Source organism: Corapipo altera, unplaced genomic scaffold (genome assembly GCF_003945725.1).
Source record: "Corapipo altera isolate COAL_440 unplaced genomic scaffold, ASM394572v1 55, whole genome shotgun sequence".
In the NCBI taxonomy this organism is placed as follows: domain Eukaryota; kingdom Metazoa; phylum Chordata; class Aves; order Passeriformes; family Pipridae; genus Corapipo; species Corapipo altera.
This window is the reverse complement of record NW_020884882.1, coordinates 10,976,314-10,999,736: the sequence shown is the minus strand read 5'-3', so window position 1 is coordinate 10,999,736 and position 23,423 is coordinate 10,976,314. Positions and strand designations below refer to the sequence as shown.

Genomic DNA, 23,423 nt, shown 5'->3' with positions numbered 1-23,423 from the left:
TCATTTGCATCAAACAGATTCCCTGTATTAACATTAACGGCCTTCCGTGGAGCCCGAGGTATTTACAAATTCTATGGTGCTGCTTCAGTCTTGTGGGAGGATTTTCAGTTCTTATTTAAATCACCCAGGACAGTTACACTGGGCAGACTGGAAGCATGAACTACTTGGAAAATAGCACACAATTTTGCTCTTGATGAGTGGTCTATAGTCCTATGCTTTTGCGAGGACTACCAGAGCTCTGGTAGATAAAATATATCATGTATATAATATGTATATTGATGTACTGTGTTGTGGTTGTGATGCCAAATGCCCAGAGCATCTGGGAAGGTAAAGATGGAGCATCTTTCTGCTAACAGTAGATGAGACTTTGTTTTCCTCATTTGCTGAAACCCCCCTTGTAGGAAACTTTGGATTTTGATAGTTGATAATTGGGTTTTATTCATAGGGTAGTGGTCTTATTAATTGAAATGTAAGCTGCCGAAGGTGCTATGGTTAATCTTTTTGGATGGGGAGAAAATGAATCTCAAAGACTTGTGCTGACATTCTGTAAACAGATTTTGCCATGGCCTTAGTTTAGTTTGCAAACAAAAAGCATGTTTGTGGTGAGTGGAGTCTATCCCTAATTCCTTGGCAAAACAGTGTGGCTGAGGACTGGTAGGGAGGTGTATGTCCTCTTTTTCACCTTGCAGTTACCACAGCTCTGCTGGTCACACCTGCCTCCGCTTCATGATGATTTCACCTCTATCTCCAACAGCTACTTGAAAGCAAACTGTCCGCCAGCTTCAGCCTCTCATCTCTCCGTGGCATGAGCAGGGATCACATCTGCTCCTGGGTCGGTTATACCAGCAGAAAATCACACCTTGAGGGTGCGTTGCATGGATATGCAAGCCCTAGCACAGCAAAGGTGATGGCTGAGGGGTTTGGTGTTAGGTCAGTCAACATCTAAATTATAGCCAGGACCTCTGAAAAAAACTGTAATTTGGGATCATCGTAAGCATTGGAACAGCCAGTCTGTTGAGGGGCTTCCCAGAAGGGTTGAGCTGAGGAGAAGGTAGTTCCCTGGAGAAATGCCTCCTTTTATCTCAGGACAGGTATAATGTGGTGATGCAGATTGATTTGTTGTGGGTTAAAGCATGGAAGAAACAGGTTTACTTCCTTTGCCAGAGACCACAGCACGCAGAGGGCATGTGGTGTCCTCCAGCAAAGCACAACAATGAACATTTAAGGGAACATTGCAAGTATTTTAATTACTTCCCCAACTATGTTTGTCCCTTTGCTGACCTTAGTTATGTCTGGTAGACCTGTAAAAGCAAGGACGCTCAGTGAAACCATGCACAAGCAACACGGGGCTGTTTAAGAGGGAAGGACAGGCCTGCTCTGAGGTTTCCAGAAACAAAATTGTGAAGCCAATTCAGGATTCTTTGGTTCCAGCTAAAATTTTGCATCCTAGCCAGTTCACTGCTGCGATCACTCTGGGGAGAGAACAGGGCTCCAGGCTGGGGTGTGATGAACAGGGGCTGGAGTTCTCTCTCAATGGATTTTTCTCCAGCAAGGTGTCCTTGCAGCAGCAAGGCATGGCTATCTGCATCCTTGTCGTGTTTTGGTGGTGCATGAAAGCTTTTCTGCTTTCCTTTTTTTCACCTCTGTTTTGTTATTCTCTGGTTCCCCCTTACTTTAATGAGACTGTTTCCACTTGATCATTTCCCAGAAAAGAGTTGTTAAAGCAAAATCTCTCTTTGTTTTGGCAGTGCTGTGTGATCACTCCATCTGCAAGGTCATCCCTCATCAGCTGAGACATTGGGTCAACACCCTGGACTGATGTGTCTGTACAATTTAGCACATGTTTAAACTGGAAATGAAAATTCTCCTTCTCAGGTCAAGACATACCTTATTTAATTCAGTGTTTAGTTTTCAAGGATCCAGGGAGCGAGCTCACAGAGTTTTGGAATACTTGGATTTTGTGTCAGCTTTCATTCTCTTTTGGCATCCAGATGTTAATATATGGATGAACTAAGCAGTGATGCTGATGAGCCTATTCCCATCCCTGAATGCATATGAACGAGTGTCTTGGCTGGACTGAGCACACGCTCCCACTCTGTTTATGTGACTCCACGTACCCTTTGAAATCGATGCGCAAATCCACATGTCACCACGATACGTCCTCAATATATTGAGCATATGTGCCTTGGGAGCTGGAAATAACAGAATCAAAGTGTAATTCAGAGCCAACCATTGTCGGTCCAACTTCATTTATCATCATCATTGTCCTTATCAATTGTGATTCCGACGGCAGGCTGCTGTTGGGCAGATGACGGCTCTTTTGTGGATGGTGCTGTTTGTGCGCTTGGTTGCAGCGCAGCCGTTTTGGCACAAATAACGCCAACTGTGAAGTTCCTTTTTCATAATATTATTTTTCTGCTGTTCATGTTTATGGCATCTTGGAAGCGGAATGTAGTATTGCACGTGATTTTTTTACATCGTGGAGAAGTGGTCCAAGAGTATTTGGTATTAACAAGATGTTTCTTAATGGGAAACATCTCTGTAGATACAGGCTCAAGTTTTCATAACTGCGTGTTCAGTAACTACCAGTTGTGTGCTCATTTAAGCAGATGTATCTCCACCCATTCCCTTCAATTCATGTTTAATAGGATGATTTGTTCAGTCGCGAGGCTTGGAGGATTTCAGTCAGCCCAACTGGCAATAAGAAATAAGGGAATAATAAATTTTGCAGAAGTTGGTGCGTGATGTGTTTAAGGTACAGGAATTACTAACTGCTTTTTCAGACGTGAGCACAGCCAAGGCTGTTACACACCAGTGCACGACTGTGTCACGCTGCAGTTGATTTCTTCCTCTGCCTCTTCCTGCGTGCGCAGACGTAGCCAAGGTCCGAGACGCACGCGATTACTCACACGATCAATGCCCCTGCCCCTTGGGCCACTTGACTGGACTAAGGAACCTTGCATGAACCCTTCTTTTTTTTGTGATTAGTTGGTGAAAACATTGACTTTGTATCTTGCGTGCGGTTAGTTTTGCAATAGGCTACTACTTTTATATCATTCCCTGCTCTTGAAAAGATTTGCAAGGTGTTAACCATTCATCAGAGATTTACTGTTGAATTCCGTGGTTGTTCGAAGTTCCCAGCAGCTGTTGGCTTTGAATCTTCCGGATACATATTGCAGAAACCACTCTCTTCTACAGTAATCGTTATAGCAGGGAATATTTTGGCCCCATCTGCTTTCCAGCACCATTCGTTACAGCCTGGGTTTGTGCATTGGTGCTTGAGCGTTTTGCCACCTGCTGATATCTCAAATACTGTTACGCACACAGGTGAGCAGAGTCCTTTAGAAATGCCTCTAGCACTGCTGTATGCATCTTAAGACATGAAAATCCAGTGTTTTCCTATACTATTCTTATACATCATAGCCCTCTGTTGTGTTTTTGAAAGCCAACTGTGCAATTCACATTTGGGCTGTCAATAAAGATGCCCTATGCTTTCCTGCAGTGGCTATAGAGATTTGTTTTGAGTGTCTCTCTGGTTTGATAAACATGCTCAGTCTATCATTCCTCCCTCTCTGTTTCCTGCAGTGATAATGGATTGTAGAAACCTTAATAAGCAAATTCAGGCCAATCTATCAAATAACCAAGTTGAAAGACATCGCGTCTTTTACTCAGCAAACAGATGCAAGATATTAGAGCTTCAAGTCACAGACCTGCATGAATTTAATGGGGAGGTTCTCATCATTCCCAGGGCCTTTGCCTGGAGTTGTAAAATAAATTATCCTCATTAATTTTAATATTTCATGAAATCTCACAAAGTGATGGCTTTCTGGGCAGATTAATATAAAAGCCATAAAATTCACATGAGCCATATGTTATCTGAGCACCAAATCGGATGCCTGGGATTCTTACCATCAATATCCTTTTAAATTTGGCTTCAGCAGTGATTCATGGCATACTCATCCCTGATGAGAACCTCGGTGGTGTGAGTGGCATTACTTCAATGTGCATTTGCTCTGTCCAACTGGTTATTTGACTGTTTTTTTGGAAAACCACCATACATGGAGTTTGTTGGCTGTTTTGTCTGTGTAAGGTCTGCATGGTGGCACGGTACCAGCAGCATCAGGCTGATGTGTGGTGAAGTCTCATTCGCTCTGGGTCAAATATCTGGGCTCAGTTTGCCAGGTGGGTGCCTTGGTGCAATCCTGAGCTCTTTGACAACTCGTTTCCACGCTAATGAGCCAGCACAGATTCTGCATTAAATCCACCCATACTGTTTTCTCTTCCTGCTACCAGCCTCCTCAGGCTCCTCTCATTTAAACAGGCCTGGCTAAAAGCAGATGAGAGTGTATCCTCTCTTGGTCCTCCTGACTCTAAAGTTAATTTGGGAAGTGTTGTACCCAGTCAGAATCATCAGGTGCTGTTTGTAAACATACAGTATTAAACACAACTATGCTTTGGATATTCCTCCAGAATCTGTACACAAGTCTTTAGAAAGGGGTCTGCCAGCTCAGTTTGGGGGTTTTCATTATTATTTTTTATTTCTTCCTTGAAAACCCTACCAGCATCAAGGCTTTGCTGTACCAGCATGATCACAGGCACCACTTGCTACCTGGCTCTGCATTTTGCTCTGCCTCTCCTCAGATGGTGCATCCGTTCATTTATCTCAGACCCATCTATCACTTCTTAGGTCTCAACCTGTCTCACCCCAGCTAGTTTTTGGAAGGGGGATGCTGTGAGAAGCCTGGACATTTTGACATACTGGTCTCCCCTGGCATGCCAGGACCCCCCCTTGCAGTGCCTGCATCCTGCAGCAGTGGATCTGAGGTCCCCATGCCAGCACTGGTCCCAGTGAGGCAGATGGGATAACTTATTCTGCCACTGGCAACAAAACAGTGGTGTGGTTTGGTTGTGTTCACTTGCTGAGGAGTTAAATCCATCCCTGGACATGGATTTGGGATCCACCCTGGACAGGGGTGTTTTGATTATAATTGTCCTAATGCACTTTTAACCTGGAGGCTATTCTGTGGCTTGCAGAATGGTTTTAAAAATCCTGTGCCCCAGGCTTTCCTGTGTGCTGGGTTTTAGTACCATTAACGAGAAGCACAAAACTGTGTGTGTTTTTCTTTCTCTGTTTGCTGATACTTAACCTAACAGTCTAATGTGCTTAAAATATCCCGTGTTTTTCCTAAGGCACCAATACAGTTTATTTCTTAAACAGTCAGTTTTCAGCTTTTTAGGCTGCTGCTTTTTCTCTAAAAAGAAGGTCCCGTGCTAAAAAAAAAAAAAACCAAACAAAAAACCCAAAAAAAACCCCAGATATAGTTATTACTTTGGAAAGAGGGGATTAGTTGGCAACATACTTATGGTTTTGTAGAAATAAGCCATGAGGCATGAGTCCTTAGCCCAGTGGAAGTGCAGTTGCTGTTAGACAGTATTTTGTACCCTTTTCATGCTGATTCCATAGCACTGTAGATGCCCAGGGATGGTCTAAGCAGAGCCCAAGCCCTGTCTGCTGTGTAGAAAAGGAAGTCAGGCCCAGTGCTCTGAATTGGCACTGTGAGGCTACGGCCTGGCCTGTCTCTTGGATACTTCTTGAGAGAAAAGTCAAAGGTCCCCCATCTAATCAAGGCAATCCAGGGGCAATTAAAAGCCTGCAGATGTCTGTGCTGCAGAGTGGGTGTGGGCAGTGGTGAATAAAGCATTAAGAAGCAAACAGGAGAAGAGCACTGGGACTGAGTTTCAAAACAGATGCCAAACCTGCCTGAATCCCTGTGCAGCCACTCGCTGCCTCCTGGCTGGGGAGAGGGAGGTGAGAGGCCAGTGCTGGGAGGGGAGTGGGCACCCCACGTTTCCATCAGTGGGAAATGAGCCTTGTCTGGGGTCTCCTCATGTCCTGGCCATCCGTGTTCCCTGAGCACCCTCATCCCCTAGACGTCTTTTCTAGCCAGAGGCTGCCCCAGCAGTGGTCCTCTCCTCTCCAAGCCTTTTTTTGTCCCATTCTTGGTCCGAGATGGGAAGGCAGGAGGCAAAGACAGGGAAGGCAAAGGCAGGATTAGGCTTTGTGATGGTGCTGCCATGTTGCTGGTGCTGGGCATCTCCCCTGGCCCCATGGCTTGCCCTGCTCTGGCAGGCAGCTCCCTGGAGGGAGCAGAGTCATCAGGAGGGCTGAGACACGCTCACATTTTGCCTTTGCTGCATGACAGCAGGGTATCACTTTAAATAGGTTTTCTTGATGTGTTTTCCACTCTTCACTATCCCCTTGGGATTTTGGCGTGTCTGAGGCAGGCAGAGCAGGTTTCCTAGGAGAGAGACAGTGCAGCACTGTGCCTGCTCACCCGTCTGTGTCCCCAGTGGCGTGTCACTGGCTGTCTCAGCTCCAGGCGTAACACCGTGACATCCTACTCCAGTGTTATCCGCCCGCGGTGCTGGAAACCTCATGAGGCTGAAAGAGTGTGGGGAAAAAAAAAGCAGTTCTGAAAAGGGCACAGGGGTGTTCCTGTGCCAAACTCACTGGGGCTGAGCAGGGGTTCAACTGGGACCCTGGTACAGATCCCTGCTGTGGGATGAAGATGTACGTATTGTGGGAGTGTTGGGAGGAAACTCTCCAACAAGCAGAGAGGAGAGGAGGAGGAGGAGAAGGAGAAGCCATCCATGGGTCAGGCAGCCCTGGCCACCCCAGAGCTGTTGGAGATTTTCATCCTTCCCCTTGTCCAGAGACACTGGTTTGGGTTTTCTGGTGGTATCACTGAGGTGGGCTCTTCCCAGCTGGCAGGATGCACAGGAGTTAATCTGAGCATCTTTCCACTCTTTCAGCAGAAGGACAGCAAGTCCTAGCAGTGTTTTGTTTTTAATATCGGTTGGCCAATGCAAGAAAAGCAATGTCAGAAAAAACCTCTTCCAGTGACAATATGATTAATTCCTTCTTAAGGAAAAATAAAAAAAAAAGAGTTGGGTATTTTTTTTCCCTTTTTTTGCCATTACCTAGAGATGGTCTGACAGTAAAGAAGCCATGATTAATTGCACCAAAAGAAATATAATAGACACCTTTTCTTGGCACCATCTGAATTTTGTATGATTTTGCTGTTATCTCGTTGGCTCAATGCAGAAAAATTATCTCCAAGGCTGCCGTAAGGGATGTTAACTTCCTTTTCCTTATTACAGATTGATCTTTGATATCTGCTTTTCTCCAGGAGCTCTTTTATTCCCACAAGTGATACAAACCTTCTGCTATTTTCCATATATTGCACTTAAGTAGTTCAATACCTTTGGAAACCCATATGGGATCATTTAATAAAGACTCGATGATTGCCATGTTTTGAAGGTTATACGATATGAGAAATCATATATTGTTTTAAAAGCTGAATATATCTATGCTGTTGATTTCAGATAAACCAATATTTTTCTAATAAGGCAGAGAAATGATACCTTCTTTTTGTTGTTTATATCCTCTAGAGTGTGAATATTTTTCCATCTGTGGTTTCCAGTTAAATGGATTTTCGGTCTCTCTGAAATTTCTGCTCAAGTCCCAGCAATATTTGCTTAAGAGTAATCAGAGTATTACCCAAATCTCTGTTCAAAGCAACAGTGACCTTAGCAGCAGTAAGCAATAATTGGATTATTTTCAGAGATGTAGGAAGATTCACTGTAATAACAAAAGAAGAAATACCAAATGATAACACCACTTCTCTGCAGCACTGTAAGCCGTGGCACTTTCCATAGGATAGTTTTAATAGCTTAGCATATTATGAATACTGAGTGAGAAAGGCAGAGGCTTGGGGAATAGATGCTGCCTTGCAGTTTGGGGTGATGCATTTGCTTATGGGGGGAGTTCTTTTATCATAGAATGATAAAGGTTGGAATAGACCTCTGGGATCACGGAGTCCAACCATTAACACAGCACTGCCAAGTCCAGCACTAAACCATATCCCCAAGTGCCACATCCACGTGCCTTTTTGTTGATTATTGTTATTATTGTTGTTATTATTATTAAAGTATTTTTGTTGGGATGTGGTGCTCTGTATGTATAAAACCTGCACCCAGGGCAGCTCTCACCTGCCTGCATGGTGATTTTCAGTGAGAACAGGCCTCTGATGGTGCAAAGGCAGAGGCCAAAACATCCTGACTTGATGGTGTGGGGCAGCTGAGGCTGGGACACTTAGGTGTCCTGGGTCTGTCCTGTACACAGTTTGGCCCTGGGTGCAGGAGCAGCATCCCCATGGAGCACCAGGCAAATGCCAGTGAGGTTTCCTCCGGAGACGCTGAGCTGCTGCAAAGACAAATTGGAAACCATTTGGAAGAGCAAATCCATACCAGCCCAGTGTTGGATGAGCCTGATTACCTCTCTTTCTGCTTTTAATTGTAATGAATTATCTGGCTCGGCACAGTAGGGTGCTGAGGCTCTTGGCTGAAACTTGTGTAATTCACGTAAGTGTTTACACAAAAGCCAAGTAAATGTTAAGCTTCCTACAGATTCCAATATACATGAAGCCTTGTTTGTATTCAGTTTGGGAGACTGGTGGAAGCAAAGCAGCCCATATGGCTGTGCCTTGGAGCAGGGAACATATGTGTGGATGTGAACACACGTGGATGTGTCTTTTGTGGCACTTGGGGACATGGTTTAGTGGTGGACTTGGCAGTGCTAGTTAATGGTTAGGCTCAATAATCTTAGAGGACTTTTCCAACCTAAATGATTCTATGATTCTGGGAATTGCACATGTTAAAATAAAAATTTTGACCTTTAACTTTCCCTGGAGTGGGTTTTGCAGTGACCTGTCTGGTTACCTCCAAAAAAAAAAAAGAATTCTGTATAATTTTGGTTTATTAAGAGAAGCTCAAGGGCACAGGGGAGTTTTTGCTGCTTGACCCCTAAAAAAAGAGACTTGTGCCATCGAGGCTACTGGTGTCCTTTGAAGTCTCCCATGTGCCCACATCATGCTTCTAATTACTGCAAATGAGCCTTCTGCAGCCCAGGCTGCTGTGTAATTCTAACCAAGGCTGCTTGCCAGATGGGATCCCTCCCAGGCAAGACCTTGGCAATGTCTGTCCCCACGATGGTGACAGGGAGCAGGTCACCTGAGCAGGATGAGATGTTGGTCCTGACCTGGGATGGCAGCTGGTTGTGGAGCAGAGGTCCCTGAGCCTGTCTGTGCTCTGGTGCATTGAGAAGTGACCCTTGGCTATAATGCAGCATTTGGCTGTTCAGAGCACCAGGTCTCTTGGCTTCCCTTTGACCAGAGAGGAGCTGAAATTTGGGATGCTGCACATCAGCCAAGCCCCTCTTGTTGTCCTGATGGGGACAGGTTTGCTTTGAAACAGCAAAACCAAACCAGGCTGTTAGAGATTTTGCATTAAGACAATTCCCTGGGCACAGTGCAGCCAGGAGATCTCTATACCTGGATGTAATTTATTTTTAGAAAGCACGTTTAGGCGCATAATGACCTCATTACCATGCCAGTTGCAGCCCTGCCTGTTTAAGAGTATTTAATTGTTTTCATTCCCTGAGCACAGCCGTTTTAGTGCATAGGGCAGAAGCAGGAGAGGGAGGGAGGTTGTGTGACTGGAAACAATGAGGATGCTGAGGCAGAGATTGAAGCGCTTGTCTGGAAGCATCCCTGTAAGAATCCCTCCCCAAAGCATCCCAATACTCAAGGAAACTGCAGTGTTTTGGAGCCCTTTCTTCTCCCACTGCCTTCTGAGGAGTCACAATTTTTTCCTCTCTTAGGTTTTTCTGTTGAAAAAAAAAAAGAAATGTTTGAAAGGCAACCCAAGCTCCCCTTCATCATATGTGTGGAAGCTGGGGACTGAGGAGAAGGATTGAGAATGTGCACACTGCCCCTTCCCAGCCACTCCCCAGGGATTTCTCTCATGCCTGCTTGCCTCCTCACTGCTTCTGTGCAAGAAAGAATGTATAAAAACAGGTAAAAGAGAGAGGAAAGGAGGGGGGAAAAAAGAAGACTTATGTTTCTCTGGCAGTGGTTTTCTAAGGAGCGGTGATTATTCAAGAGCAGTGGAAAAAAATACAGAAGATGTAAATAATCTTCAGGATTATGCTAAAGCCAAGCTTCAGTCATTTTCTTCGGAAAAAAAATGTGTGAGGCCTATTCATTTAATAATGATCAACCAGAATTTCTTTAGAGCTTCTTATGTTTTCATGAAAGGGATCAGTTGTCTCGAAGAGAAATGGTAATTCTGGTATCTACAAATACTCTTTGCTTGGGAAGTGTGGGGTTCAGGCTGGTGTGCTTCTATGATTGGGCTTTTTCGTACTGTTTGCTTTTTATGATACTCATGTACATTCACGTCCATGGTTACACACTAAAATCATCAAAAGCAAAGAGTTGGTTTATCATGAAACGGCAAACCACGGCTGTACTTTGCGGTGTAGGCTGTATCAAGATAAAAACATGACATAATTTTTAGCTTTCCCTGTGTTTATGTTCAGTGCCAGAGGTACTTCAGTGATTTTGCAAAGAGTGTATACATTGCGGTCAGGTTTTCCAAAAAAATCACAGTATCTTTCAAAATCTATACAAATCTTGCTTACCCTGCTGGGCTTAATTTTAGACTATTGAGTTTATTGTTCAAGGAGGAAAAAATGGGTTTGTTGTGTGCTGTATTTAATCAAGTGCAGCAAAAAACTTTCACAGGCATCGTTCATCTTCACAAGCCAATTTTTGTTTCCATTTTAGTTGTAGAAAAATCTTGCCCCAGTAAAATGAACTCATTTATTGTGCAGATCTGATGGCACCAAGATTACAGCTGCTGGCAGGTATCGGCTGGTTTATAGGGACACTCCCCGTATGGATTTTTGTTTTTATGGGATTTCAGTGTTGAGAACTGTGTGTTTAATCACCACAGAATTGCCAGGAGCCAAGGATTTAGGGATGCTTGGAAACAGGGGAAAGTGCATGGTGTTCCCATTGCAGCTTCCAAAATGTGAGATGTGCTGCAGAAGCCTGAGGTTGCTGGATTTCCAGCAACTGTTAGGGTTTAGGATGCTCATACGTTCTGAGACAGCTTTTATCCTTCACATCTATCCTCCCTCCTGGGAAGCTCATCCCCATGGTTAATCTGGGTGTGATCAAGCAGTTGCTGCCACCAGGAGTGGAGGAGGGCTGTGGTCCCTCTCTGATCGGCTCCTGCTCCATTCCTCAAACTCTGGGTGTTTCCATGGAGCACAATGCCCGAGGTGAAGAAGGGAAATGTCCACCATAGCTTGTGGCAAGGAACCACTTGGTCCAGCAAGGAAGTGTATCTCCTCTGTGTGGGGTACAGCCGGGGTTACACTTCCCAGCAGACAAGGCTGCAGCTTCAGTGTCTGCTCTGGGGAAGCCTGTTGACTGCAACTACTGAACGTTTTTGTATTTAATGAAGACTTGAAGAAATGTCATGATTCACCAGTCTAGGCTCTGGTGGCCTGTGGGTAGTTCAGAATGTGCTTTGGCCGTGGCAGGGGTCACACGTGCAAGCAGCCAGCGAGGTGCCTGGCTGGCAGTAGCCTGAGCAACAGGCATCCTCACTTGTGTAAATTTTGGGCAGACAGGTATGAAAATGCATGTCCTGGGAGTGGTGTTAGTAAAAATACTTGGCTTTGTATCAGACAGCCCATTGCGTGGGGGAGATGCTCTGATTTATTGGTGCAGGAGCTCGTCAAGGTGGGACAGTGGAGCTCACATTGCTCGAGAACAAATCCCAGTCATCACCACCTGAAGACCTCTCTGGGGTTTGTTTCCAGAAGCTCTTAATTCAAGAAACAGTGTCTGTCACTCCAGGTTCAGTCACAGGCAGAGAACTGGTTGAGGGAGAAAGATGTGATGTGTCCTAAGCTGCAGGAGGGGAGTGATGGTATTTTTCATAATTTGAAGCATTAAAACTATAACCTTCCAGTTCTGTTTCAGAGCATCTGGGCTGTCTCATACCTCTGTGGGCTCTGACAGCAATGTATTCTTCTCCAGGTTCACATATGCTAGGGGTGGTGGCTTGTAAGCTATTCTGGCAATACAAAAGAAAAAAAATAAAAAATAAAAGGCTGGGAAGGGGGCAGGGAGGCGATGTGATGCCAAGTGGAACAGCTCTGTCTTACCCGCCTCGAAGAGAAATCATCGAACGCTGAAGGAGACAGGCTCCATCGCGCAGATTAATGTGCAGTGTTTGAAAGCAGCCAAAAACATTTTATACACACAAGGCGAGGCTGGAAGGAGCTGGGTGGCTCATCTCTGCAGAAGCCATTCCTTTCCCTAAGAGGGCATTAAAAAAAAAAAAAAAAGAAAAAAAGGAGAGTACAAAGGTCTCCAGGAGCACTCAGCCACTCAGGCAGTTTAATTGGCTGAATGTTGAGCTTTACAGTTGGGATTAATATGGATATTTCTTAATAATGTGTCACCTTGTCAGGTGTTTCGGGGTCAGGACTGCAAGGCTGCACAGTGCTTGCAATGAAAGTTCTTGCCTTTCCTTCTGGTTTTTATTATTACAATAGCTCCCAATAGTGCATATTGAAAGGAAGATGTTGTTAAGTTGGTTTCTTCATTTCTTCCTGTGCAACCAGTGAAAAAAGTGGAAGGGTGAGGGGAGGAATGGTCTGTAGAGGTTGACAGTGGTGGCTGCATCGTGGGTTTGCTCACTGGTCCAGGCTGGCACTGACGTGCATACCAGGACATGCAGCATATCAGCGTAAACATGGAGAGCTCAAACCTAAGCAAATCCCACCAGAAAGCAAATAAAAGAAGTGATTTACCAGTGCTGGAGGTCGTTTAAAAGGGCCTAAAACCATTAGCATTTTTACAAGCATTTTCCAACTGGTCTTACTGCCTTTTATCTCTGTGGATCTCCTCTGAGTGACCACCAGCACTGGGATGCCTGCAGGGAGGAGGCTGCTCCCCTGTGCCCCACTCCCAGCCACCTGGGGGATGTCTGCTGCCGTTGTTGAGGGTTATTTTGCTGCTTCTGTTTCTCTCCTTTTTTCCTTCTTTTTCTCACCTTCCCTCCCCTCCCCTCCTGGTAATTTCAGAGGGGGTTCTGGGAAGCCCACCTCCTTGATCAGCACACGTAATTGCCACCAGCCCTAATGGGATACACTCAGAAGAAGGTTTCTCTAATTTCCCTGTGCTCCTGCCTGCCCTTGCCCCTCTCCAGGAGTGATTGCCTCTACAGCTTTATAATCAACATCTCTCCCAGCGCAGAGAGGTTCCTGTGCCTGGAGCCACCACAGAGAGATGAGGCTGAAGCTTTCCCCACTCTCTATAAAGCCATTAGCGGCACAACAGTGAGCAGCAAGTGCACAGCTGATAAAAGTCTCAGCAAGGCGCTTGCTCCTATAATGATTGTCTTTCATGCATAGATAATTTTGATAGAGAGTTGGACTTCCGAAGCGCACTGTCATCGGGGTGGAGTGAGCTGACCTGTTAATCGTAAGAGGAATTAATGGGAATTACAGCTGGTGGAGGCTCCCTCTCTGAAGAGCTGGTTCGGGGCATAGCACTGGAGGGGAATTTAAAAACCAAGCAGTGTGTGTTGTCCTTGGAGCAGCTGCAGATAAAGTGTCAGCGAGTCAGTTCCCAGGGGAGAAGGGAGGTGTGGAGGAGATAAACTCCAGGAGCACAAACACCAGATTAACAGCCTAATTCTGAGCATGAGCACACGTGCATTTTCATTGCATCCACTTAGTAATTAATGGAGACTTTTAATTTAACCAAGAAGGAGACTAGAGCCACCAGGAGTTGCAGCCTTTCTGATGTTTTGTCTGTACCCAAAGAAGACCCAGGTGAGATGTCCTGCATTACCTCTCTTGATGGTGCTCCTGCGGTGTAAGTTGTTTTAGCACTTATGACTTGAAGTGAGCTGAAATTCAAAGGATCCCTGCTGATGCTTTACCCCATCTGAGGTCCTGGCTATCTCCAGATATTATCAAACAGCTACTAGATACTCCACCAAACATTTCCTTTGAGTTTTCTTTTTTAGAGTAAGTTTCCTTTAAAATACCATATATCCATGTAGCCTGCAGAGACTAAAAGAATAGCTTATCTCATCCATACAGAAGAACCATAAAGTCTTTAAATATGCTTTATACTGGTGCTTTTCAAAGGAAGGGTTGATTGCCTGGTCTTAAATATCCAAAATGTGGTCCCTGGGTGCCTGAGCATATGTACACAAGAGCTGCCTGATGAATAGTCAGAGACGCTGCCCAGACAGACTGTCCTTAAGAATTTATGAAGAATAGCACAGCAAATTGCATTGAAATGTTGTTGTCACTGTGCATTCCAAATGCACATATCCAGGGTGTGGAGGAAAGGACAGCAGTTAGTCCTGTTAATAATGAGCATGTTGCTCATGATGATAGAATGGTTTCTTCTGTTACAGTAAAAGGAAGGTAAATAGCATTTGGTCGGTTCCATGTGTGCATTTCAGGAGTTTTAGAAGTCTTTTTACCAGTCTGGGGACTAATTGATAGGGAGGAGGGGCAGGTTTTCTGCAGAACTAGCAGCAGGCTTGTACTTTGGAAAACATGATGAAGTTGTCTTCTTCGAGGGCACCTGGAGAGAGAAGCCCTGAACAAAGGTAATGTCCTTCCCCAGCACGGGCACTGGTGGGACCTTGGGCACCACTGGGCTGTGGCAGCCAAGGAGGAGTTTTTCTGTCCACGTTGGCTCTCTCCAGCAGCAGTGGGATTCTCCATTTCCCCACTGAGAAGCAATGGTCCTGCCAGTGCATGGGGAACAGCATGACCAGAGAGGGAGGACTGGTCTGCAAAGAAAGGGCTGTTTCATGAGCAGATGAGCAGGAGCTGAGTGTCCTGAGTAGCAGCAGCAGTGCTGTGGATGGTGCTCTCCTGTGGCAGAGGCCAGCAACGTGAGTTGAGACCCCAAACCCACAGCCTGAGCACGTTGGAAAGGAAACAGGGACACAACCTTTACCTGAAGTTCTGTCACATGGTTGCAAATGAGGGTGTGAAAACCCCTATGCAGAATACATGTTCAGGAATGGGGGAGCACCTCTCTTAAATAATTAATTTTGTGACCTTCAGGATGCCATTTAAGGATTTAAGACCAGGAAAGAAAGTACATTGCACTGCTCTCTGCTGTTGCTATCCCTGGCTCGGCTGAGGCTGTGGTTGGCACTGGGTGGCACGTGGGTGGCTCTAGCTCTGTGTTTGTTGTGGGGAAGCTCAGAAAGGTCTCTGTTTTCTGTCCCATGTCTAGTGATGAGGTGCTACTGCTCACCTACTGAACTACCCAGGTTAAATAACAAGCAAGGAAAGCTCAGACGTGCAGAGGAGGGTGGGGAGAATATATTTTGGGTATTCTGTCAGTCAGCTTGACACTAATTGGTTGCAGTAAGTAATCGTTCTCCATGTAAATTAGACTCCAATTTCCTCTGTAGTCTGTCTGTTTGCTGTGTGGGCTTCGGTCTCTAATTAGGCTCTCACGTGGCAAACCTGGTTTGTAAGCTGCTTTTGTTCCTGGAGAGCCAGGCTCAGCCCTCCCTGAGGCTGCCCGCACTTTTCGAGCCCCACTCCCAAGTGGGATGGTTCTTAGATCAACACTGCCAAGGTCTAAATTCTTCTTCTAACGTATGTTTTGATTATTTCTGTATTTAAAGCTTGCAGCGGTGGAGGGGGCTAGAATGCAAAGGGGGTTCTTGAGCTTACAATGGGAATACTCCTCAAAAGCGCTTCCTCTGTGTCCCTTGAAGCCCTGCTCACTCCTCCATGAATAGACCTCATTGAATTGCTAGCCTGTGCGAGGGCTGGGGCAGTTTGCCCACATCTGGATCCTGCTGCCTGTCTGCCGGGACACCTGGAGCGCAGACCGCTGGCTCCCCCCTCGCTCGGGGTGGCTGTGTGTGTGCATTCAGAGCTCACCCAGACGCCAGCCCACACCCTGGAGCTGCTCCAGGGTTGCACATCTGTAACCGAGTGCAGGAATGTGCTGTTGCACGAGAGGCTTTTATCCCTGACTGTCCGTTGTTTGTGGATGAAGGCAGGATTCCAGGTTGCTGCCTGCAGCAGGCAGCTGCCCGTGGTGTAGCCCTTTGCTTTCTGACCCACTGCCAGCAGACCCAATGTAGCCCGAGTGTCAAGAGTGAGCATCATGGCTGCACATCTAGATTTGTGTGTACAGAGGAAGACGTGTCCTACAGTCAATGTCTGCACCAGGCTGAAAAAAGAAAGCAAACCATATGTTTTGGCCAGCCAGGCTGTTTGCCAGCAGCGCTTTATGATTCAGTAGTTACCTTTGGGAAATTCAGTATAACTTTAGGAACCATGTGCTGACTGTTTCTGCAAACCTCCTCCATACATGTTACAGTCCTGCCCCAGATGTGACAGCGGTACCAGCAGGCGTTCTGACACATACTGGTTTTATTGGCATCCTGATATTTAGTTTACTGACTTTTGATCTGGTGATATAGGCAGAGAGTTGCCTGCTTTCTTCAGCACTCTCACACAGCTGTGGTCTTCTCCAAGTAGGTAGATAAGAAACTTTTTTGGGGAGGAAGAGCGAAGCAAATTGTGAGAGGTTTGTGGGTTTTTTTGTTATTGCTTCTCTTCATGTGATTTATATACTGGCAAGGTAACTTTGCTTTCATACCACTAGTCAAAATTGGAAGGGATGTTGGCTCTGCAAAGAGCTACATTTGGGTAAAGGGACAGGATTGGATCAGGGCTTAAGATTTTCACCAATAAGCTAAAACTGCGGTGGGCGTCGCTCCGCCAGCCGGGGCAGCCGGCGGGGACCTGCCCTCCCCAGATGACCGCAGCCGCTGCTGGGGCGCAAGGCAGGCAGCCCCCGAGCCCGGGCACTGCCATCCCCGGAGGATGCCCCACGCTGCGTCCTGCCCGTCCTTCCCTCTGCCCTCGCCCGTTACAGGGGGCTTTTCCAGCGCGTGAATGCCTGTTTAGCCGGGGTAAGTAGTCGCGCCCGATTTATAGCATCTGAAAGTATAAGCCGCTTTAATGCTGTACAAATGTTTGCATTAGGAAATGATTTTCTTTTTCAGCCCTGATTGCTGCCTGCCTTTGCAAGCGCTGGTTCTCGGCGCAGGCAGAGCCCAGGGGCAGGCAGGGGCTGCCGGGGGCCAGGCACAGCCCCGCCATTCCCCCAGTAGCAGGCATGTGCTGTATCTTCTGCTAATATCTGGACACAGGAGAACTTTTCCTTGATGCAAACATGACTTCTGTCACCAGCCCCTGAGCTGCTCCTGCTTTTTCACTCTATTGAAAAACCCCTGAAGAGTAAAACCCTGCGGGAGGCTGGAGCTTATCTTCAGCTCCGGGTTTCCAAACGTGCTGTGTGTCTTCTCAGCTGTTGCAAGGATTTGTGTGGAATGACAAAATGCAAATTTTGTACCTTTGGCAGCTGTGTTAAATGCAGGATAAAGGGGTATTTTTAACTTTGAGATGTTGGATTTCTTATGCCTTTGTTAGCATGAATTCAGGAGAAAAAGTCCAATATTCTTTCAGGCAAAACAAAGGCTTCTTTTGAAGGAAACAAAGTCTTTTAAGTACTTAATCAACTTGCTGAATTCAACTGCTTTAGGATAATTTAGGAATTAAACAGAAGGAGGCTGTGTTAGTAACAAACCATAGTTGTGGTTGGAAACAAGGGTTTATTCCTGCTGGAGAGGCAAAGGAGCCCACAGTCTGTGGATGTCTGCTCTGGGCAGAGCTCCTGGGGTTGTTTGCTGTGCAGGGGGGTTTAACAGCATCCTCTGTTTGCCTTTGTTTAGGCAGTGCAAATTATTTGTGTGCTTTAGGATTCTTTCCCTCTTCCAGCAGATGTTTTATCTGTGCAACTGGTGAAGTAATTAGAGAGAGAGACGTGGCAGTGGTGTGCAAACACGCCTTGGGGGTGGGGTAGAGAGATCCCAGAGTCCATCCCCCCGGGGGCAGCTGGCTGAGGAGCACAGTCGGCACAAGATACCTAAACCAAAATTAATATGGCCCAAAATATTTGACTTTATTTCTGCAATGGGGTTGTTCTCCCCACTGCCAAAAACAGGGAGGGGCTGCATCTCAGGGCAGAAGACCCTGCTGCTGCTTACGATGAATCTCTCTCAACATGCAGATCATTCACTTGGGATTTTTGCAGTGGTGGCTGGGGATGATTAAATGTTCAGTCTGTGGGAAATTACCAGGAGATTTGAGTGTTTTCCTCAGTGGCTTTGACACCAGCAATGGGGTGACATGGGAAGCTCCCCCCGCATGGATCGGGCTGTCTGTAGGTTTTGAAGGCTCCAGTTGCACGAGAATGTTTTTGCTCTGCTACCATTTAAATAATGGCAGCAACATGCTGCTTCCTCTAATGATCTTGATTAAGTTATTGGTTATTTCCTTAATTAGCTACTTCATCTACTTATACCTTAAATGAGTCTGTTTGTTCACCCAGAGGAGGGGGGGAAAAAAGTTCCTGTTTTTTCTCTTTTAAAAGGTTTTTTTTTCCTCTCCAGAAGGCAGCTGTCATCTTAAGTCAGTAAGGGAGCTCAGGTGAGCTGGCTTCCCCGGTGCTGCTGCGTCAGGGTTCTGGTGGTGGCTGGCAGTGGAAATGTGCTGGCATCTGTGGCTCTGACTCCCAGAGATGGGTGTTAATGCTTCTCGTGGGCTGGCTCTCCTGGCAGCAGTGAATTTGAAATGAGAGAATATAGATGTTTGTTTCTTCCTAGCATCAGTGTTATGCAAACAAAGTAAGTTGCAGTGGTCTTCTGAAAGCTCTCTTCATGTGTATCAACTGGACTGGGACTGGGGTGGTATCTCAGGGACAGTTCTGAAGGTGATAATGCATCTTTTAATCCCCAGTGGCCTTTAAATTTCCCATGCATTAGCACGTGGCACTGTGTTGACCACCCAGTGTCTCTCCACAGCACTTCAAGAGCAGCCTCTCCAGCTGGTACCAGTTCTTCACCAGTATTCCCCACTCACCATCATTTGCTGCCCTTTTTCCTGATTCTCAAAGAGGCTCGAATGTTTGTCTTTGGAGAATCCTTGTGATACATGTGGCAGCAGCCCGTGCCTCATACCAGCTTATTTGTTCCTTCTTTTGTACTGTTTATTACTCTTAATGATATTCCCCTCCTCAGCCTTGACTTCACACCCTCCCCGGCACAGAACTCGCTGAAACACGTATTGCGTAATGAGCCTGCTTCCATATATAAATCGGAGAGACAGAAGCTGGGACTCTCCCAGCTAAAATGGAACTAAATGCTTGCCCTCCAGTTACATTGTAGCACCCGTGCCAAAAAATTATGTATTTGGGAGGAATTACCAAAAGTTCTGACGTACGCAAGCTTTAGTCCTTTGAGTCTCTTACATTTTTAGCCCTTTGGCATGAATTTGGGCTGTACGGCTTTGCTCTCTCAGAGGAAACGTTTCCCATGGCCCAGAGCATCGCCCTGCAGCGCAGAACCACAGGCAGCAGCACAAACGTGTCTCCAGCACCAGCACTCGCTCCAACCGGGACGTGCTTGGATGGCAGCACTCGAAATCCCACGTGTCACGTTTGGCAGTGTGCACAAACCCCAAACCCGGTGCTGCCAGCACTGGCTGACTCTCGGTGCTCAGCGTTATTCTTGTGCTCTGGGGTATCCCAGGGGAATTGCAGCTCTCAGTTTGGTTTACAAAATAGCTGAGGGTTGGTGGCCCAGAAAACAATGTCCTAGTATTTCCATATCATGAGGCCTGAACGATTGTCATGACGTTGCAAATGCAGCTGTGGTGGATCTTGTGGTCAGCTGTGCTTTGAACACCAGGGGTGAGCGTCACCAATGTAGCAATGCCTCTGGGTGATTTGTGTTCCCTTCCACGTATGTCCTGGATTGCTTGTGTAACCTCAGACAAATCATGGACATCCTCCAAGTTGCAGATGGAGGGAAGCAGCAGAGTTCCTGTTGCAGCTGTTCAGGGGTTGATGCCAGAGCAGAGCCAGCCCCAGGGTGGTACTCAGGAATGCCCATATCTGGACAGTACCTGCAGTGAACCCTTGTTGTGGCCAGGACCTCCAAATGCAATGAGAAAAAGACAATAAAAACAGACAAATAACTGCACTCAAGAAGAAAGAATATTGTTGGCTTGACCCCTCTGCTTTTCTTTCTCTGCTGATCCTGGGAGGAGGTAACTGAGAGGAAATATTTGCTCTGACAGGGTTTGACCTTTCTTTACATTCCTTGGAAATCTGTGTTTGGATTTTACCCTGTTGGTGTTGGTTTATGCAGTAATGTTTCCAGCAGCTCGATCGCATGGGTGCAGTTCCAACTCTTGGTATTTTGTGCAAAGATAAAAAAGAAAAAAAGATGGGCCTGAGTAATGAGGTGGCTATTTAATCACAGCAGAACTTGCAGGAAAATGTGCATTAAATATTTATGGGAGGGTATTCATTAACATTTTCACTCTGTTGGCACTGGGCAGTGCAAGAAAGCTGTCGAGAGAATTGGAGTCTGTGTTACACAGCCAGAGACCTGGAAAAGGCTGCAGCAGGGGAAAGGCATGAACGCTGGCTTTGTTACCCGATGAGTCCCTCGTAGCTGGCATTGCATTTGGAGTTGCAGCAGTAAGCAGGATTTCAGTAGTTTCCCTTACAGTTCTCACAGTGCTCACAGTAAATATTTTAGGTGTGATTTTTCCGGCTGCCCTGTCTGATGTGAGTGCGAGTGGCTGACACCGAACCACTGGTTCACAGGCAGGCAATTAGAGAGATAAGCCTAAGTGACTTCATGTGTCTCCTTTTTAGATTGCTCTGGTCTGGGTTGCTGTAAAGGGCTGGGATTAGCAGAGATTGAGTTCTCAGGGCTCTGGAAACCGGCTGGGACTGGGGGCCTCCTCCAGTATGAGCTGTAGTTACTGAGTTACAGAGTGAGTTATCCAAGGGCGTGAAATGATGCCAGGAAGATTAGAAACTGATTATAAAATGGTATTAATGCTTTCTTCATTAACAGCATAGAAAGTATCAAATTACTCTGGTGATAACAAATGTAAGAAACACTTTCAATTTATAAGTGAAGGTACTTAAATGGTTGAAATGTGTTTATTTGCTGACCATTGCATTCTCAGATAAAGGATTGTGGCAAGGTGTGGGAGGTCTGAAGCAGTAGGAGCCTGATGGATTGAATATTCCTGTGAGATGACACAGGGTCATGTATCAGATTTTAGGATACCTCGTTCTAGACCAGTACCATAAGCCCAAGACTGGTCTCAGGCTCATACCAAAAGCAGCTTGGTTGCACAGGTCTGCCATATATGGGCTTTGAGGCTGAAGGTCTGAGATGCTGGCCCTGTCCAGCCACAGCAAGTGACATGCCCAGCTCAGGCTGTGCCCATGGGCATCTCCCTTGGGGGAGACTAAGTTCCTCTTGGTATTACTGTCACCAGGAGACTGCTTTGTCCTACTTCTTGACAAGCGTAAAAGGGACATGTACAGAGAGAGAACTACCTCCTTTACCTGAGTGCCTGTTGGATAAAATAAATGCTAATCTTGACTAATTAGCTAATAGACTCACTGCGGATGTCTCTGCAATCCATTTATGTACTTGAAACCCCCATTAATTTCCACTGGCACCGCACAGCAGAGCAGCAAGTGAAAGGTTTGACTGTACCGTGCTCTTTGCTCTCTGATATGTTTCCCCCATCCTTTGCATGAGAAAGGAGGCAGCTGATCCCCATGGCAGTCACGACATCGGTGTGGTTTGTGCCAGGCGTGCAGCACAGAGGGCTTCTCACTGCACCTCAGCCTCTGGTCTGTCTTGTTTTTCACTTTGCATGAAGCGATGCCTTGTAGCACTTCACGTAGATTGCTTTGGTTAACTTGCCGCTGACTTTTCGGCTGCCTAACTGGTCGTTCAGGAAACATTCAGCCTCCTGTTTGCAGTTACTCCTGAGCTCTCCGCCCAGCCTGGGCTTCTTTCTTTCACGAGGGGTTAAGTTTCCTCGACATAAACATTTACTACTCTCCAAGCTTGTCCTTATTTGTTGTCTTCATACTCGCATTTTCTTAAGCACTGCAGGAAACAGTCATTTGCTTGAAGAGCTTGGAGCGCACACCTCCAAACATCTTCACAGCAGACACTTTCTGAGTGTCTAACACCCACTAAAAATCACTGGGAACTGAATTCTTAACTACTGCCAAAATATGCAGATACCCTGAGGATCTGACTTCTTCCCTTGACCACCTCTGTTAGACTGAGGGATAGCAGGAAGGAAGCGAGAAGAGCATTTCCTCCTGGAGCGTGAGCACCAGAAATGATTCAGAATTAGTCTGGATCTAAGCCACAGCATATTTTTGCAGTTTAGGTCCTGTAGCCTGTCACATCAGCAGCTTTGCAACCCCTGTGCTGACTGGGGATGTTGATCCAGCCTGTAAAACTGGTGTCTAGGGGTGAGGGTGATGGAGGAACACAGTTATAGCTGCATACAGTTTTTCTGTGCTGTATGCTCACTGCCGACTTTGTTGTTGTGTTTCAAGGGAAGTTAGCTTAGAGATGCTTCAGAGAACAGCATTGGACACATACCCATCCAAGGAGGATGGTTGTAAATTCCCCCCGTAAATGATTTTTGTCATGTTTTGCCATTTTCTATAGAATGGCTCATCTCTGAGACTTCAGAATGTTGAGTATGGCAGGTTTGCCTCAGCGTAGAGGAGACAAGGTTTTGTTCAAAGTCACATGCAAAATCATAGTTGACATCAAAACTAAACCCAATTTCATGTCCCTTCTGTAAGCACAGGGTGCTGCTTGCTCAGGTGGAGGCTGGGAAAGCAGATGAATGCTCTGCTGTGTCTTACGTGGAATGAAAACTACCAAAGTCAAAACTTTTGTCACGGCAGAGATGTTCCGAGCACAGCAAGTGTCAAATCCTTGGCCATGGTTTGTACTGGTGTGTGCAGCAGGCGCTCAGGGAGGGGAAGGCAGCTGTTGAGCTGCGATTGCTGCTTATTACACTAATTACAATAGTCTCGCTGGTACCGTGAGCTTCCCTTCTCCTTCCCCCATCTGTCGGGTTGGCAATCCATGGTTGCTCATCTTTTTGAGATACGTCTGAAGTGCTTAGTACCACAAGGAGCCCGACAGCGCTCCCGCTCTGCATTCCCTCAGGGGAATGATCGCAGCTTGTACAGAGAAGGAATTGTGGGGGTTGAGCTGCTTGCCCTGAATTAAGGCCATGGAAAGGGGAGATGTTGCCCTGACTCTGCAACTCCACGTTTCTAAAGATCTCAGCCAGGTGAGCCACCCCTATCTGGAGCATCCCAACTTGTTTGGGATGGAGGGAAGAGGACGATTCTCAGCACTTTGTTGCCTTTTTTCCTCTGTATTTTGTTTTTTGCTCTGTACCAGTGTAACCAGTCTAACTACTGGTCAAAGCAATCCCCTCCAGTCTGGGCATGTCACTGGAAGGTTCCCAGCTTTAACCTGTCCACTGTTTTCCTCACCTCTCTGCCGCAGGAGCC

The 23,423-nt window shown here is 46.3% G+C and overlaps 1 protein-coding gene across 4 annotated transcripts in view; it reads left to right on the top strand.

Annotated features, from left to right (window-relative positions):
* The window catches only part of PRICKLE2 (prickle planar cell polarity protein 2), a 104,226-nt gene that overhangs the window by 30,207 nt on the left and 50,596 nt on the right, over window positions 1-23,423 (top strand). Inside the window, exon 1 of one of the 4 annotated variants that reach the window (XM_027640642.1) lies at window positions 16,783-16,899. The exons of 2 other annotated variants lie outside the window; for them this stretch is intronic. The gene's annotated coding sequence lies outside the window, so the exon portion shown is untranslated. Of the gene's footprint in view, window positions 1-16,782; window positions 16,900-19,199; window positions 19,204-23,423 lie in introns of those variants that run through there. One more of the 4 variants, XM_027640641.1, reaches the window with a different exon arrangement.